Below are 17,994 nucleotides of genomic sequence, written 5' to 3' on the forward strand. Positions count from 1 at the left end.
GTGTGTACGGGGGCTCTGGCGTCTTAGAACACGGAATCCCCAGTTTGGAGCAAACATTGTACCATGGGATGAACCTGATCAACCAAAATGGATACAAATCCTTGGCAGTAATACAGCCTTGCTGAGTAGTCATATGGCCCATGGAGTACCACGATATGGCTGCCCAAAACATCACCGATGCCCCTTCACATTTCACTTTTAGGTCGTAAACTCGACCATAAGTTGGAAACATGGTGAAACAAGACACTGTAGTCTCTGTTGGTTCATCACGGTTGGGGGACATCAGCTGGTGAGTACTTTTCAGTGTCAATAAACTTCAACAACAACCGTATACTGTAAGAATTGCTTTCAGAATAAAATAAAATCTTAAAGTATACGGCTGTTGGTGAAGTTTATTGACGTTGAAAAGATAAATTAGAGTTGTCCGCAGCTCGTGGTCGTGCGGTAGCGTCCTCTCTTCCCTCGCTCGGGTTCCCGGGTTCGATTCCTGGCGGGGTCAGGGATTTTCTCTGCCTCGTGATCACTGGGTGTTGTATGATATCCTTAGGTTAGTTAGGTTTAAGTAGTTCTAAGTTCTAGGTGACTTATGACCATAGATGTTAAGTCCCATAGTGCTCAGAGCCATAAATTAGAGTCATCCGACCGAATGGCATTCTTTCATTTCTCCATAGTCCAGCTTTTATGGCTTCGACACCACGTTTTCCCGTTACGAGTATTTTCCAAACTGATGAGAGGTCTTGGAATTCCCGTTCGCACACCAATTTTCTTCTTCTGGAACTCGCTTCGTGTTAGGTGCTGACAGGGTTCGCGAGTGCAACACTCAATTCTACAGTGACTTTTTTAGTTGTCGGACTCTTCTTTTTCGTCACAATCCTTTTCAATGACTCTCTGTCGCGATCACTCAACATACACCTCCGTCCACGTTGTAAGTTAACAGATGACGTTTTCTGATTTCCCTGCATCTGGTATAAATCTTCGGAAACGCCGAACACTTTGGATGCTTTGATTGCTGCAGAACTGACTATGCGACCACCAACAATTTGCCTACGTTCGTATTCACTTATCTCCGACATAATGCGTTCACAACTACAAAGAACTCTGTTCTGGCCACGACTGTCACTTGCAACATATTGAGGACATTGCACAGCTGCTTTTCGTGGTCAAATACAACAACACAATCTGCAGGCTTAGCTGGCATTCGCATTTATGGTCAAGCATGAATTTATCGTTATGTTTCCACATTTTTGTCAAATCCCTGTATTAGCTGGAGATGAGACAATCGCAAAGTAAGCCATGAGTTCTTCCGGCGTATGCTATGTTTAAGTAGCTTAAGGATATACAGTCGTAAGCCAGGTTCTCAGAGCAATTCGGGAAAGATAACACACGCACGCGCGCGCACACTCACACACACACACACACACACACACACACACACACACACTGTAAACAATAGCGCCACCACACAACCAAAGATGACGAACATCAGAAGTTTTCGATAGTGAAAATTGATAACCACGAGTGAGGCAGCATTAACTGTGTCCCTGTTTTTTGACAAGGGAGAGAATGGATTACACGCAGAATTTAAGCAAAAATCTCCATCTATATTCATAAGGTTACTCGGTAATTTAATTTCAACTACTTCCTTAGTGCCACTATTCCAATAGCGGCAAGTGCATCTCAGAATCTCATTGTTTTATTTCATCGGATGACCGGTGCCAAGGCAATGTTCCGCAACGGCGTATTTGCGGGCTGTTGTAAGCACGTGTGTCGCTTTGTGCTCAGCACACCGGCACTCCACTGTCCTTATAGCCTGACCAAATGCATGGAATACGGCATACACCGGCCTTGTGCAAACACAGATCATTCTTTTCGGAAGCAAGCGGACCGTAATCTTAGATGGCGGCCTAAAAACTTATTACTCTTCATATTGCAGAAAAATGTGACCAATCCTGTTGAAAATGCACCCTTTATATGACACAAATGGCGAAGACTTCGGTGCGCCCCGCTATTATCATCATTCACCACGTGCACGGTTGGTCGATAGCGCAACGCAAATGTGATCTGTCTTTCGTTATAACCACTGTAACGAAGGGTGACCTCAAGATGGGTCCGAGATGATGTGGCTCCTGTGGACTAGGGTACGAAGTACCCCTCCGCGCTAAGCTGGATGGTGGCAACTATCAGTCTGTAGATAGGATTCAGTGCGAGTAGTCTTATTACAAACGACTTGTGTCGAATTGCCATCAACGTTTCTCCTGGCCAAAACATCAAGGAAGGAAATGCAGCTTTTCCAACTCCATCGTGAAATATTCATGCGCATTGAATTAATAGGTGTTCTAAAACGTCGTTCAGATTCTCAATGCCATGGGCCAAACAACAAAAGTATCGTCTGTATATCTGAACAATACGCAGGTTTCAAAGCCGCTGACTCCAATTGGCAGTAATAGGTGTCAACGGGTTTCGCATCGCCAGTCGCTTTGTCTGCTCGTAGTACTGGCCATTGAATTAAAAATAAGTGGTTGTCAATACATGCTGAAATAGTTTCGTTAATTAAACACCAGTTCTAATCTTAATTAACCGTAACGAACAAACAGAGGAACTCGAGTAAATAAATTTATTAGAATATCGTAGTCATTCATTCGCGTTCCCTCTAATCGACGCAAGAAATCCGCCAAGTTGTTAATGTGATGCTGAAGCCGAACTACTAGGGGCCTCAACAGATAAGTAAGGTGTTTTGCTACAGGATGTCACAGCACCAATGTTAATCATAATCGGCCTTAGAGGAGCCACTCACTTGCAGATCTCCGAAAGACTATATAATCTATGGGGAACGGCACAATAAGAATTAAGGCTCTTGATAGTCTCCTATGACGAAGAACGTTTCTTCAGGAGTCGGTTAGTCTTTCTCTTAACACATTTTGGGGATTAGCGCCGATCCTGCGATACACTGAATCAGACAGTAAACACAGCATATTTTGAACGTACTCCTGCTTGTCGAAAACAATTGTAGCACTACTTTTGTTCGTGGGTAAAATAACAATATCCGGATCAACTCCAGGTGAACTTAAAGCAACCCTCTCTGCTGATATTATATTATTCTCACGTGAACATGCCTCATTCAACATATGACATGCCACCCTCGTAGCCTCCTATGCGACGTCAGGAGGTAGTTTAAAAATAGCCTGTACAACAGAACTAATAAAATTAAGCACTAGCAAACACTTAGACGTCGGCTGGATTGTTGAGGTGTGGTGACAGAAATATTTTCCCGACGTTTGCCAAAGCTGTGCAACATATTAATTCTCCTGCCGCCAGTCACATCAAGCAAAGCGCTGACCTAGCTCTTGTTTTTCACAGGATCGATTGCACTTGTCGACAGTTAGGTTTTATTTCCAACGACTTTTTTCGGTTTAATTTAATGATTGCTTCAAGAATTTCGGCTTTTTCTTGGATTGGCTGGCCGACCCTTCATTGTCGCAGTCTGACTGGGAATTTAATTCTGTAACTCCTCGGCATTTGGCGAAGTTTGAAACTTTCCTTGGCTCGGAATCTAATGCCAGAGGCGTTCAATAAGTTATGCGACACACTTTTTTCTCGGCCGGTTTTGACTGAAAAAGAAGGGAATTTGTTGTGGGACATCGTGGAATATTCCCGCTTGAGCACCTACAGTTGCATGAAGGTCCGATAGGTGGCGGTGCTATAAGTAGCCTTCAAAGTGGCGTCTGTAACGGAGGAGCGTTCCAAGCAGAGAGGTGTCATTGAGTTTCTTGTGGCAAACAAACAAAAAAAAAAAAAAAGAAATCCAGTTCATCTCCGATATTTATAGGCGCTTGCATGTTGTCTATGGAGACCTGGCAGTGAACAAAACCATGGTGAGTCTTTGGGCGAGGGCGTGTCACCATTGCAACAATGTTGTGCAAACCGACAGTGGCCTCAGTAAAGTTCTCAACAGCAACTAGAGCGGAGTTTCATTACTTAAACAAACAGTTGTGGAATCGGCACATAGAGAAACTAATAACATCGCATGGTACTTCATACTGGTTACATTAGGAGGTAGTTTAAAAACCAGACCTTTCGAAAGAAGTAATAAAAATCAACCGCTGGTAAATGCTTGGGCTTCGATGCATACTTTAAACGTTTCCCTAGTACAGATAAATCTGTGTCGTCAACAGATTTCTCCATGAGATTTATCACAGAACGTTGAGTTATAGAATGAGGGGCATTCAATAAGTAACGCAACACTTTTTTTTCTGAAAGATGGTTGGTTTTATTCAGGAGACCAATGCATCACATTATTCCCCACTCTTGTGGCCACAAAAATCCTATTTTTCAACATAACCTCTATTCAACGCGACGGCCCTGTGCCAACTTACTCGGAGGACCTGCAGGCCCTTGTGATACCACTCTACTAGTCAACATCGGAGCCTACGTCTAGCTGCAACATCAATCCCGCCAAAATCCTCACACTGCTTCTGGCGGAATGCATTCTTCACTGGGCCAAACAGATGGAAGAAGGAAGGTGCGAGATCCGAGATGTAGGGTGACTGAGGAAGAACAGTCTAACGAAGTTTTGTGAGCCCCTCTCGGGTGCGCAGACCTATGTGAGGCCTTACTTTGTCAGGGAGATGGCGGAGTTCGTTTGCTTTTTTGAGGTGACGATCTGTGCGGAATTGTTTGCCCTTTACGAGGCTGATCGTAACAATTTCATGTTAAACATCGTCACAGGCGATGAAAAATGGACCCATCACTTCGAAACGGAGACAAAACGGCACTCCCTGCAGTGGCGCCACAATACCTCTCCTCCGAAGAAAAATTTCAAAGCCGCATCCTCGGTCGGTAAAGCCATTGGCAGTCTTCTGGGACTTTGAAGGTGTTGTTCTGTTTGATGTCCTACCCTATGATGTAACGATCAGCTCTGGAGTGTGCTGTGCTACGCTCAGGAAATTGAAGAAACGGCATCAGCATGTTCGTCACCTCAAAAAAGCAAACGAACTCCGCCATCTCCCTGACAAAGTAAGGCCTCACATAGGTCTGCGCACCCGAGAGGGGCTCACAAAACTTCGTTAGACTGTTCTTCCTCAGTCACCCTACATCTCGGATCTCGCACCTTCCTTCTTCCATCTGTTTGGCCCAGTGAAGAATGCATTCCGCCAGAAGCAGTGTGAGGATTTTGGCGGGATTGATGTTGCAGCTAGACGTAGGCTCCGATGTTGACCAGTAGAGTGGTATCATAAGGGCCTGCAGGTCCTCCGAGTAAGTTGGCACAGGGCCGTCGCGTTGAATAGAGGTTATGTTGAAAAATAGGATTTTTGTGGCCACAAGAGTGGGGAATAATGTGATGCATTGGTCTCCTGAATAAAACCAACCATCTTTCAGAAAAAAAGTGTTGCGTTACTTATTGAATGCCCCTCATTCTATAACTCAACGTTCTGTGATAAATCTCATGGAGAAATCTGTTGACGACACAGATTTATCTGTACTAGGGAAACGCTTAAAGTATGCATCGAAGCCCAAGCATTTACCAGCGGTTGATTTTTATTACTTCTTTCGAAAGGTCTGGTTTTTAAACTACCTCCTAATGTAACCAGTATGAAGTACCATGCGATGTTATTAGTTTCTCTATGTGCCGATTCCGCAACTGTTTGTTTAAGTAATGAGACTCCGCTCTAGTTGCTGTTGAGAACTTTACTGAGGCCACTGTCGGTTTCGACCTTTTTATTATGCCTTCTCCAAGTGCTTCTGAAAACTGCAATATATTTGATAGATCTGTAAACAATTTGTGTAACAGAAGATGAAAAAAGAAGAAAGCTAACGTACGTTTTATTACTATTACTGTTACGAAGAAGAGACAGAGCATAAAATTACGTTGTACTGTAGAGCAGCAACCTAAAAATAATAAAAGTGCAAGGTGGATTTAAAATGTTAATTGCCCAATGATATCATGACAAAAATAATTATTAATTAAGATGCATTGAACTGTATAATCTTTATAGTCTTGACACGCCTATGTTGCAAGATGGACTTCAAATGTTGCGAACCCACTGACATCGCGAGAAACAAAATTATATTGTAACAAATTGCATAGTCTTTACAATGTTAGCACTCCCATGTTTCTCACAATATCATTGCGCACGTAACATTTTAAACCACCTTTCCATCAAACCATTATCATTTGAACGTTGCTCTTTACACCATAATGTATTGCAGTATAACTGTACTTAAATTGTGCGTATTTAGGCCTTGGTTTTCTTCATCTTTTCTTATATACAATATTTGTATATCTGTCATAGTTATGTCAGTTTTCAGAACTACTTGAAAATGGCCTAATATAAAAGCAGAAACCGGTAGCGGACTCAGTCAAATTCTCAACAACATCTGCAGCAGCTTTTCATTAACTACGAGATATGCCAAATCTATTGACAAACTGATTTGTGATATGTATTCGCAGTTGCAACTATCGAAAATTATAGTTTTTCGTCAGGTATAAATACATGTAAGGCGATGTAAGGCCTGTGGTGAAAAAGACAACGATAGTCTGTGACTTCCCATTGTATTGTTTGTAAAACCTGCAAGGGAATCACAAGATATGTGACTGTGGGTAAATGAATTAATAATCTATGAGAAGAAACAGATAGGTCTGAGACGTATGGAAGTTTCGGCTCGTCTGGGAGCATGCTCGGACAGCCTAACTAATAAGGCGACTGCTCGTGATAAGCGGGGAATCTGGGATCGAGTCATGGTCTGGCACAAATTTTCATATTTTGTTTTCCGTAGTAGATCTGAACCAATTACAGTTCAGTTGAATTTCAGGAATAAATTTCAATTTTTGAAATGCGAATGTGGTTAAATGAATTAATAACCTATGAGAAAAAAGAGACAGGTGCGCAACGTATGAAATTTTGGCTCGGTGTGGGAAACGCGCTCGATTAGACTCACTGGTCACTGGTACCTGCGGGAAAGGTGGACCATCTATCTTCCCCTCCCCCTCCACACACACACACACACACACACACACACACACACACACACACACACACACACACACACATACACCCGCCCCACCCTAGTTCTCAGGGAAAGGAAAAAAAATATAGTGTAGTCGTGTGTTTTTCTTTGAAGAAAATGATTTATAAGTCGATATCACATGGGTTTTAGAAGGGTCGGAAGTAGAACTTTTTATGGCTACTTGGCTACTTACAAGCTGCCATTCGTCTTCCAAAATATTAAAAATATTCCCTACCGCCAGTTTTAGCCCCCCTCTCCCCTACAAACTGTTGTATGGGTGCCCTTGCTCCAAAGTGTAGCATGCTGTCAATATGTATTAGGCAAAGGCGATTTCACTGTCTCCACTATCACTGGTTGGAATATTTATCACAGCATGAAGCGTGTCACATGCATCACCCCAGCCTCAGCTCTCTTCATATGTGAAGAGACCCACAGGCTTAGATTGCATCCCTCTAGAACAGACGTAGGCCACCTGTTATAGAACTTCAGAGATATCATCGTAAGTCAAACAATGTTTTACAGCAGACTACTGTTTTAAACTTGAGTATGATCAGAAAGTTCACACCATCCTGGAAGACACACTGTGGATGTATGCTAATTGGCTCCACTTGGTGCAGCCCACTCTACAAGTGGCAGCCATTCATGAATGGAAAACATTTATGCAACCCATCATTAACATAGTTAATGGCGAGAGAAGTGCAGTAGCTTTCTGATCATTCAGTAATCCACCACTAAGTAACTACAACACAATTACATAGATTTCGGTGTCACTGTTACCAATCCAGTTCCATTCCTAACGGCAATACATAGATTACTGACATCATCACACTTAAATATTAAATCCTTCCCAGTCATTGCTTAAACGAATTTATGTTACACCTGAGAGCTAACATCCCAAAGACGTTCGGGCTCACATGCGGTTTCTCTTCGTCGGAACGTCTTGGATCAAACTCGTCTTGGTGTTGAACCGCACGTGTCGCATTACACGGCCTAAATTAACCACTTGTGACCCTTTGGTTAAATTGTGTGGCTGTGGCAAGCTTGCGAAATACGAAGTTAACGTAGCATCTAATAACAGTAATAATAATATCGTAAACTAAATTAACGACCCATAAATGATGTAGGCCAAACAGTTGTCATTTGGTTAGAGTAATGTTTATTCAGAAAGCAAACAAATAGCGAAGGTGGTCGTATTGAGAGTTACTGTTACACTCGAGCGCATATCCATTAGACTTAGTACGATGATTCACAATCTCATCGCGAAATACAAGTTATCTACGCGAAAAGTTAAGAGTTCACACTAGGCGCGCGGCTGCTCACCGCTCAGAGACTAAGTCCCGCGATACCGCACAACGCGAGATTTGCTAAGTTGTTTCACTTCCTAGCTGCCTAAAGACCGACCGTCCGCTTCCGCGTCTGTGTCCGAACTGTACCCTTTGATGTCTCCAGCCAAACCGTCCGTTTTCGCGTCTGCACCAGCACTGAAACTCTGCCCGTCCCCGGCCGCTTTTTCCGCGCGCCGAACATCCTCGCTCACCTGACTAGGGCAGTTCCCTTTCCTCAAGCCGTCCATCTGATTGGCAACAGCTTATTCTACATTATTTTACATTTTAACATATTTAAATAATCAAGGATTGACCACTTTCACGCTGTAAATAAAGAAACAATAATATCCATTACATAATAAACGTTAAATTCTTTTACATAAAACCAGTACAATTTCCTTCTTAACTTTGAATGTCACGGCCAGTAAACTTCCACCAATGTAATTTCTGATAAATAAATAAAGAACAAAATTAACTATTATGCGCTAAACTTTACAACAAATATTCTGTTACCTAACGATTCAATAAAGTGTCATGCTGTCATCGTTCAGTGTGCTTTGTGTGGAGGAAATTATGATCTGATGTTTAACTATATAAACTGATAATTTAAATTTACTATATTTTTTAAACAAAAAAGGTTACAGAGTTGATATTTAGAACTTTTGTCATTTTAATAATGATCTTCTATATGAAATGTCGATCTTTAAGATCGACCAAAGCGTTCAGATTTCAGCATTCAAGTCTTTTTTACAAAATTTGTTAATTTCACTTTAACAGTAAATCCTAAACTATTATAGATATGATCAATATTCAAGTTTTACTGGGATCACCATGAAAATTTATGGAGGATGGCAAATTAAAATTACTGTGGCTTGATTCTCTGCATTACTACAGAATTAAATAGTTTCAATATTTCCCTTCAGGCCTATTTTAGGTCCGCCATATTTAACACTGCTAAGTCTTCTCTGCCACAAAAGGATTCTACTGGGTTTCCGTATGATGTAGGTACTCGTCTGCCTCACTCGCACAGTACAGCGCTTAGGCCTCAATAGACAACAGACGCCTGTGAATTTCCCCATCTCTGGCGAATCTGCGCCCTTTGTGGCACGCGATCCTGGACGACAGGGTTCGTTTTCACAATTCCTGTAGGCTGACTCTTTCGGCCATATATTTAAATGACAGAGCAAAGCTCGCTAACTCACACTTCAAAGTTCATTTAACACTTGTAAAAAAAACTCATTTAAAAAACTGGAAATAAGTCTATTATATAAACACAAGCTCAGTGAAGTTATTTTTACTACTCACTTAAGAGGACTGGGTAGTTTAATGCTGGGGAGGTATGGTCCGTCTGTAAACTGAAAATGTAGCATCGCTTGTAGTGAAGAAAGCTGCCTTTCCTGGACGATCCGTACTGCCGCCGTACGGGATGGCTAAGAATCAGTTGCCCTTCTGGCAGTGTACAACATCGTGCAGGGATCTGCGCAGGTTCTGTCCATATGTGTTCTTGTGTTGGTGTCATTTGTAATTCATATCTGCATTCCATGGAGTGTCAAGGCATTTTGCGAAATAAGCCCCCAACCACCTCCTGGGCATGCCTGCGCATTACATCACTAGTGCTTCATAAGGCGCGCTGTGTATAACTTCGTTGAACATCCTATAGTCGCTTCTTGTGACGTAGTGCGCTAGAGAGTGTGGGGAATCACTCGCTCTATATAGAGGCCCCCAAGAAAAACAGACCGCCGCGTGTATGTTACAGCACGTCACTAGACAGGTCTTACGAATGCCAGCAACCACCTCTGGCAAGGAGCGAGTAACTATTTCGCGAAGTTTAATAATTTTTAACTACGCGTTTAGATGCATGCAAGCTCTCAATAGCACACGGCAGAGTTAAGACCTATAATGGATACATTCGCAAAATATGGCGCGCAAGCCGACTAGTGTGAAGTCACAAGATCGTTTCGGGACCCGTATTTCTCGTGAGCCCCGTTCCTACTTCGACTTGCACACATATGAAGGAGGGAGTGGATGAACACAATTCCACACATATGAAGGAGGGAAGTCCATGACCATAATTCGACGACCTGACTACCCTCACCTTCTACCCTACACACCCCTCACCCCCTTCACCCTGTTGCACCCCCGAACACAATTTATCCCTTAATACAGCTCTACTTCGCTTAGCCGTGAAATACATATTTCATATTTCAAAATCTTAAACATGGCTGCGAAACAGCAGCTATGTAAATCTGAAGAGATTCAAAAATCAGCCAACCAGTTGCAAAACAAATGTTTACTAGCCCTCGACCTAGGTTCCGATATTTTTAGAAATATCTTCTACACAAGGAGTGGGTCTTGTTACATCACATGATGGTACATTAGATTAGATAAAGCCGAGCGGCTCTTGTTATGTATAAAGTTGACAAAAGAAGAATTATCCCAAGCCATGACTTTAAATAGAAGCAATACTACATCGTACTTCTGAATAAGTGCTCAATAGCATTCATACAGTAGTACGACATAATCTTTAGTCCTAGAAAAAATGAATGGGACATTCTGCGTAGGAAATTTAATGTAGTTTAATTTTGTACTGAGAAGTATTTCCGCTAGGAGCTGCGATTTCGAGTTATTAGAGAAAACACCCAAAAATTTATCTTTAAACGGCCCTGCACGCCAAAGATCCAATCCCAACGGTCAGGCTTTTTAGTGTTTAGTTCATTACAATCCCTCCTAGCGACTATTCAATTTTTCCCCCTAATTTTTCTCCGTTAACTGGACTTTTGTATATAACTGTGTTAAATAATTCATTATTTCTCCACCTCTGCTCTCGGGGTAGATTCTTTCATTAGTAATCAGAACATCCCCTGTCCCGGGTTTGAACCTCACTGATGGTCACATTTTGAATAAAAATCATTAGCAATGGCCGCCGAAACTTGTGGCATAGGAAAATCACCCTCATTCTGTCAACGGCTTTGTCAAAGAGTGTGGAGGAGCGGACAGAGAGGCTCAGGGCACTCTCTTGCCCTTGGTGTGGGAAACTACCCCTACAAGGCGAAAGGATCAGCGATGATAAGGATGCAGAAGACAACGGAAACCACTGCATTAAAGACACCTAATGTGTATCTATAACACATGTGGCCTGTAATTGAGAAAGTGTCATTATGATCTCTCTATTTGGTAAGGATTCCGAATTAATCCCCATTCGGATCTCCGGGAAGGGACTGTCAGGGGGGAGGTGACCACAAGAAAAACGTTTTGCGGATCGGGGATCAGGATGTCAGAAGTTTGTAAGTGGTAGGGAATCTAGGAAATCTGAATAGGAAAATGCTAAGATTCAGTCTACGTATACAGGGGACCAGTGAAGTGAAATGGAAAGGAAACAAAGATTTCTGGCCTGATGAATGTTAGGTAATATCAACAATGGTATAACGGGAGTAGCATTCGTTATGAGTAGGAAGGTAGGTTGGGTCAAATGGCTCTGAGCACTATGGGACTCAACTGCTGTGGTCATAAGTCCCCTAGAACTTAGAACTACTTAAACCTAACTAACCTAAGGACATCACACACATCCATGCCCGAGGCAGGATTCGAACCTGCGACCGTAGCGGTCGCGCGGTTCCAGACTGAAGCGCCTTTAACCGCGCGGCCACTCCGGCCGGCAGGAAGGTAGAACAAAGAGTGAGTAACTGTGAACAGTTCAGTGATAAGGTTTTCTCATCTGAATGTACCGCAAACCAACATTGACAACAATTGTTCAGGTAGACATGCCAACGTCGCAAGTAGATAATGATGAGAGAGAGAATAAATATATGAGGATAACGAACAGGTAATTCATTACGTGAAGGGAACTGAAAATCTAACAGTCATGGGGGATTAAAATGCGCTTTAAGGGGAAAGAGTAGAGGAGGGTTACGGGAGAATATCGGCTTGGTAGTGGGAATAAAAGATGAGAAAGACTAATTGAGTTCTAAAAAAAATTTCAACTAACGATAGCGAATACTCTATTCAAGAATAACAAGAGGAACGGGTGGTATACATGAGAAAAGCCAGGACGTACGGGAAAATTCCATTTAGATTACATCATCTTGAGGCAGAGATTCCAGACCCAGATATTGGATTGTATGGCGTACCCAGAGCAGATATAGTACCAGATCACATTTTAGACAGGAAGAATCAATGCGCTAAGAAGTGGGATACGGAAGTACGAAAGGATGAAGAGGTTGGTTGGTTGGTTCATTTGACGGTCCCATCGGATTATGGAAAGAAGTCGCTCGTGTTCTTTGAAAGGAAACGCCCCGGAACTTGCCTAAAGCGATTTACGGAAATCACGGAAAACCTAAATCAGGATGGGCGGACGGGGGTTTGAACCGTCGTCCTCCCGAATGCTAATTCAGTGTGCTAACTACAGCGTTACGTCGCTCCGTAGGAATGAAGATATACGCTTGAAGTTATCTCAGGGTATTAATAACGCAATAATTAATACCTTAGTAATCATTTCAGCTGAAGAGGAATGGAGATCTCTAAAAAGGACAAGCACAGATGTTTGACAGAAAAACATAGGAGAAAGGAAGGTAACTGCGAAGAAGCAGAACAAATACTTCCGTTGATCTATGGAAGAAGGAAGTATAAAATGTTCAAAGCACTTCAGGAATACAGATATACAAGTCACTTAGGAATGAAATAAAAGAATAAATACGAAGATAAGGCGAAGTGGCTGCATGAAATGTGTGAATAAATCGAAAAAGAAATGATTGTCGAAAGGACTGACTTAGCACATGGAAAAGTCGAAACAACCTTCCATAAAATTGAAAGCAAGGGCGCCAATATTAAGAGTGCAATGGGAATCCCACTCTTCAATCCAAAGGAGACAGCGGATAGTGGGAAGAGTATATTGACGGCCTCTATGAGGGATGGAGGACGTAGCTGATAATGGACAGAAGAAGAAACAGGAATTGTCAGGAAAGAAATAGTGGATCCAGTATTAGAACCAGAATTTAAAAGAGCTTCGGAAGACAAATTCAAATAAAGCAGAAGAGATAGATAACATTCCATCAGAATTTCTAAAATCATTGGGGAAGCAGAAATAAAAAACCAATTCACGTAGGTGTGTAGACACTGCAAAGGCTGACAAATGCGGTAATTGTCGTACAGTCATCTTAACAGCACATGCACACATAATAATGTATGGGATAATGGAAAAGAAAATTGAGGACCTGTTAGATGACGATCAGTTTGGTTTTAGCGAAGACATCAAGGCTTCAAGAGGCAGCTCGGACGTAGCGGTTGATGTGGAAGCAAGACTGAAGAAAAATCAAGACACATTATATGATCTTTTGACCTGGAAAAAGCGTTCGACAATGTCAAATGGTGCAAGGTGTTCGATATTTTGAGAAATACATGGGTAACCTCTATGGAAAGACTGATAATATGAGTATACAATACGTACAATAACCAACAGTGAACAAGAAGTGTACGTTAATAACATGGGATTGGAAGACCAAGAACGGAGTGCTTGGATCAAAAACGGTGTTGTAGTCCTTTCCTGGTACGGCTCATTCTGTACATCGAGGATGCAACGACGGAAAGAAAAGAATAGTTCAAGAGTGCGATTGGTGAAAGGAAAATTATTATAAGATTAACTGATGACAGTGGTGTCCTCAGTGAATGTGGAGAAAAATTACAGAAACTGTTGAATGGAATGAACGTTATAAGGAACACAGGATATGGACAGAAAGTAAACCGAAGAAAAATGAAAATAATGAGAAGTATCAGAAGTGAGAACAGCGAGAAACTTGACATCAGAACTGGCGATCACGAAGTAGAAGAAGTTAAGGAATTATGCTACCTAGCCAGCAAAATAATGCATGACAGATGGACGAAGGGACCATAAAAGGCAGACTATTGCAGCTAAAAAAGGACATTCCTGGACAAGAGCAGTCATCTAGCGTCAGACATAAACCTTCATTTTAGGAAGAAATTTCTGAGAATTTCTGGAGCACAGCATTGTGTGGTAATAAAATATGGACTGTGGAAAAACTGGAAGAAAAGAGAATCGAAGCATTTGGATATGGTGAGTAGTAGAGCAAACTATGTTTGGCCCAACCCTCATTGTTGCCAAATTTATTCAAGATGGTGGATCCAAGATGGCAGCAATAGATATGTCAATGTCGCAATGACGTCATGGCGGGAAGTTGAAATGTTGGCAGGAAAATAGGTCAATTGGACTACCTCCACTAATCTAGCCTCCTTTGATTTCCCCCCCCCCCCCCCCCCAGAAAACGGTGGGAAGTTCCAATTCCATCATGGCAATGAAACATACCACAGCTACCTCCACTAACCTAAGACAATGGTGGGAAAAGAGGTCACTTTGGCTTTCTCCACTAACCTAAGTCATCTGACCGCTACCTCTTCCTAGGAATTGGCAGGAAAAGAACTCAGCCTGTGCTGGATAGGATGAACATAAGTCTCTATTTTCAGCCTTTATTTAAACAATTAGAGGCAGTACCGCCATCAAGTGTGTTCACCCCAAGGTCCACACTGTAACTGACCTAGTACACAGTACTGCCACCAGAGGGCGCTATTGCCCCTTTGGTGACATAATCTGAGATGGCGATCTGGAGGAGGAAAAATGGCAGTAAAATGACTCACCTGTGCTGGGCTGCTGGAGAGAGAGAGGAATGTACTTCATTTATTTTCGAGCAATTTATTTAGGGACAGATTTGACCTAATACGTTTATTACACTGATACAAAACACTCGCCCTGACGTGCTTCACATCACAATACACAGCATACAGACACGCTAACAACTCGTAAATTATCAAAAGGATGCAGCACCGTCATGTGCAGACACGCTAACTAATTATAAACTGTCGAAATAATGCATACAATTTATTTAGGGACGAATTTCACATAGTTTATTTATTACACTGGAACAAAACACTCATCCTCACATGCTTGAGGTCGGAGTAAATAGTATACAGACCTGCAAACTACTTGTAAATCACTGAAATGATGCAGTACATTGATGTACAGAGACGCAAACAACTCCTAAAGTGTCAAAATTATCCATGTAAAACGCTCTGCAGACATTCTTGCTTATCATCAACTGCCGAAATCATGCACTGCACAGCCTACAGACCTGCTCGCAAAATACTGCAACAGACACACAAACAACTGTCAAAAAATAATGCATGTGTAACGCTATTCAAACACTATCTCAACGCTTAAACACCCGAAAATAATGTAGTGCACTAACACTCAGTGCACGTAAAAACGCAACATATCAGCGAACTGTTACACCCCGAGCGCGCGATTTTCAGGGCCAGCCAGACACAAGACAGCACTGTGACGCCGCTGCCGACGGCAAACTAAAGCCGCGTTTACAGTTACAGGTTGCTGGCGCGAACCCTCACTCTACCTGTGGTCCGGCGAAGACCTAATTGCCGAGCGACTCACCCTCGCACCTCGCAGACACTGCAGAAATCACTTCCATTGCTTCCCAGAATAGCACAGGCTGCATTTCTCCTAGCGATCCTAACGGGACATGCGAGCTGTGCCTAGCCGTGCACGAATTCTTACCTGCCCAGGGAAGCTGATGCATTGCCGTGAAATGTTCGCGCAGCGACCAGGACCTGTTTACGAAAGTAGCCCAGAATAACACCGATTGCATTCTTCCAGACGGTCCTAAAGAGACACCACGTGATCCCTACCAGGAAATCCTGCTGTCAACATACATCTCAGAAGCTGGCTGGAGTGTCTGAGCGATTCTAGGTGCTTCAGTCTGGAACCACGCGACCGCTACAGTCGCAGGTTCGAATCCTGCCTTGGGCATGGATGTGTGTGATGTCCTTAGGTCATTTAGGTTTAAGTAGTTCTAAGTTCTAGGGGACAGATGACCTCTGAAGTTGTCCCATAGTGCTCAGAGCCATTTGAACCATTTTTTTACATCTCAGAAACATTAAATGTTCTCACCGCTAAAAGGATTCATTATGTCTATGCACACTCGCGTAAACACCGTTAATCATAAAAGCAATCTTGTTGTTTGGAAAGAGAGCACTGTCTAAGCACAGATGGGGGGAAATCAGAACAATTGCACAAACAGTATTTGATGCACTGTCCTACAAATTAAACCCTGAAATATGGCCTACAGATGATCAAATATAGAAAGACTCTTACTCAATTACACCACTCTGCCACTGAGGGCGGCAGCTTGAATATTAGAGCGTGAAACCGATCTTCAAACCAGCAATATATATCATCGCGTACCGTATCGATGTAGTAAACATTCATTTCGTATGCTGCACCATACAATATCGCCCCTTTTACATCATTTGTGTAGCTATGGACCGCCAGACTCTCGTACATATACCGTGAAGACAGACAGCACTTATATACTACTCGCAGCACTAGATATATTTCCAAAGCCGACTGTCACGAGTCATCCACTCTCCACGCGTGACCATGTCGCCCTCAGTGGATCGGAATCACTCTCAGAATTTTACAAATTCGGAGTCGGATCCCCTCGGCACAATCGCATTACTGTTTCTGGACCCAACCTGCTTGCTTGTTTGCTTTTCTACTCACATGTCCTGACTCTGTGATTACAAGAACACATGTATTTTCACATGGTTTGCCATAATATTATAACATTTACGTGATAGTTCTCGATATCAAGCACATAGCAGTATCCTACCAATTGCTTGCACAACATAATTCGTAGATATAGACTGCAAATCATTTCTCTACAAACCTGAAACTTAAGCGTGGTGGAGCGTGATGTAAACCACTGAGTAACTAGAAACATATCCCATCTGTGAAGACCTTTACGTGAGAACTCGGAAAAAATAGTGGAAATTGATATTTTCACTCGCGAACACCGATGTCGGTGATCTAAGAGATTCCAAACCATCCCTATAATTGACAAAGTGAACTAAGGTGTTTCTCATGTCTAGAGAACCAGCAAACATGTCTTCCAGCCGTCTTTCACCTGCTAGATTCACACACCACAACAGATGTTGCCTCATCTAAATAAAGGTGCGAAATGTGCAGAAACAGTCAACCGAACAATTTACCATTAGCTGGAAACGTGAATCATTCCCGCCGCACGTCACCGGCGCTGCAAGCCAAGCATGCATAGAATCGTCCTAGGAAAAAAACCGGTCTTATATATTTTATCGGAAATACACCCTGCTGACCGCTGTGGCTCTGGAAATAGAAATATCTGTACCATTCTTATGACTTGACATACTCTTCCCTTTGCTACACAGTATTCCATGTCTAATCTATACCTACATAGTCATTTCCTTTGCACATGTCGAAACGCATACACATACTTTATAAGCCTGATGCTCATGTTGAACCTATCGCGCGCTCCCTACTACTAAGTATAATACTTGGCCAATAACTTATTGCTGGCGATAGGGAATAATACTGACCAAAAATCAGTGGTGGGTGGACAAGTGTCTTAAATATTTTTGTGAGTGGTACCACTGTGTCTTAGACAGAGAAGGGTAATCGTCTTAAAAGCCGCCAGATGTTATAAAACACAACCATATTACCATCACAAGCGGTCTTGGTTCTACAGGTGCATACAAGTATCAATGTTAAATGCTATAATGTCTTTATAAATCTACGTATGGCTGTGGTGTCACCGCCAGACACCACACT

At 42.4% G+C, this 17,994-nt stretch overlaps 1 protein-coding gene across 1 annotated transcript in view; it reads right to left on the minus strand.

The window, feature by feature from the left end:
- The window catches only part of LOC124613628 (pickpocket protein 19-like), a 179,213-nt gene that overhangs the window by 104,312 nt on the left and 56,907 nt on the right, over nucleotides 1–17,994 (minus strand). The window lies entirely within an intron of this gene.

This window comes from Schistocerca americana, chromosome 4 (assembly GCF_021461395.2).
Source record: "Schistocerca americana isolate TAMUIC-IGC-003095 chromosome 4, iqSchAmer2.1, whole genome shotgun sequence".
NCBI classification, from domain to species: domain Eukaryota; kingdom Metazoa; phylum Arthropoda; class Insecta; order Orthoptera; family Acrididae; genus Schistocerca; species Schistocerca americana.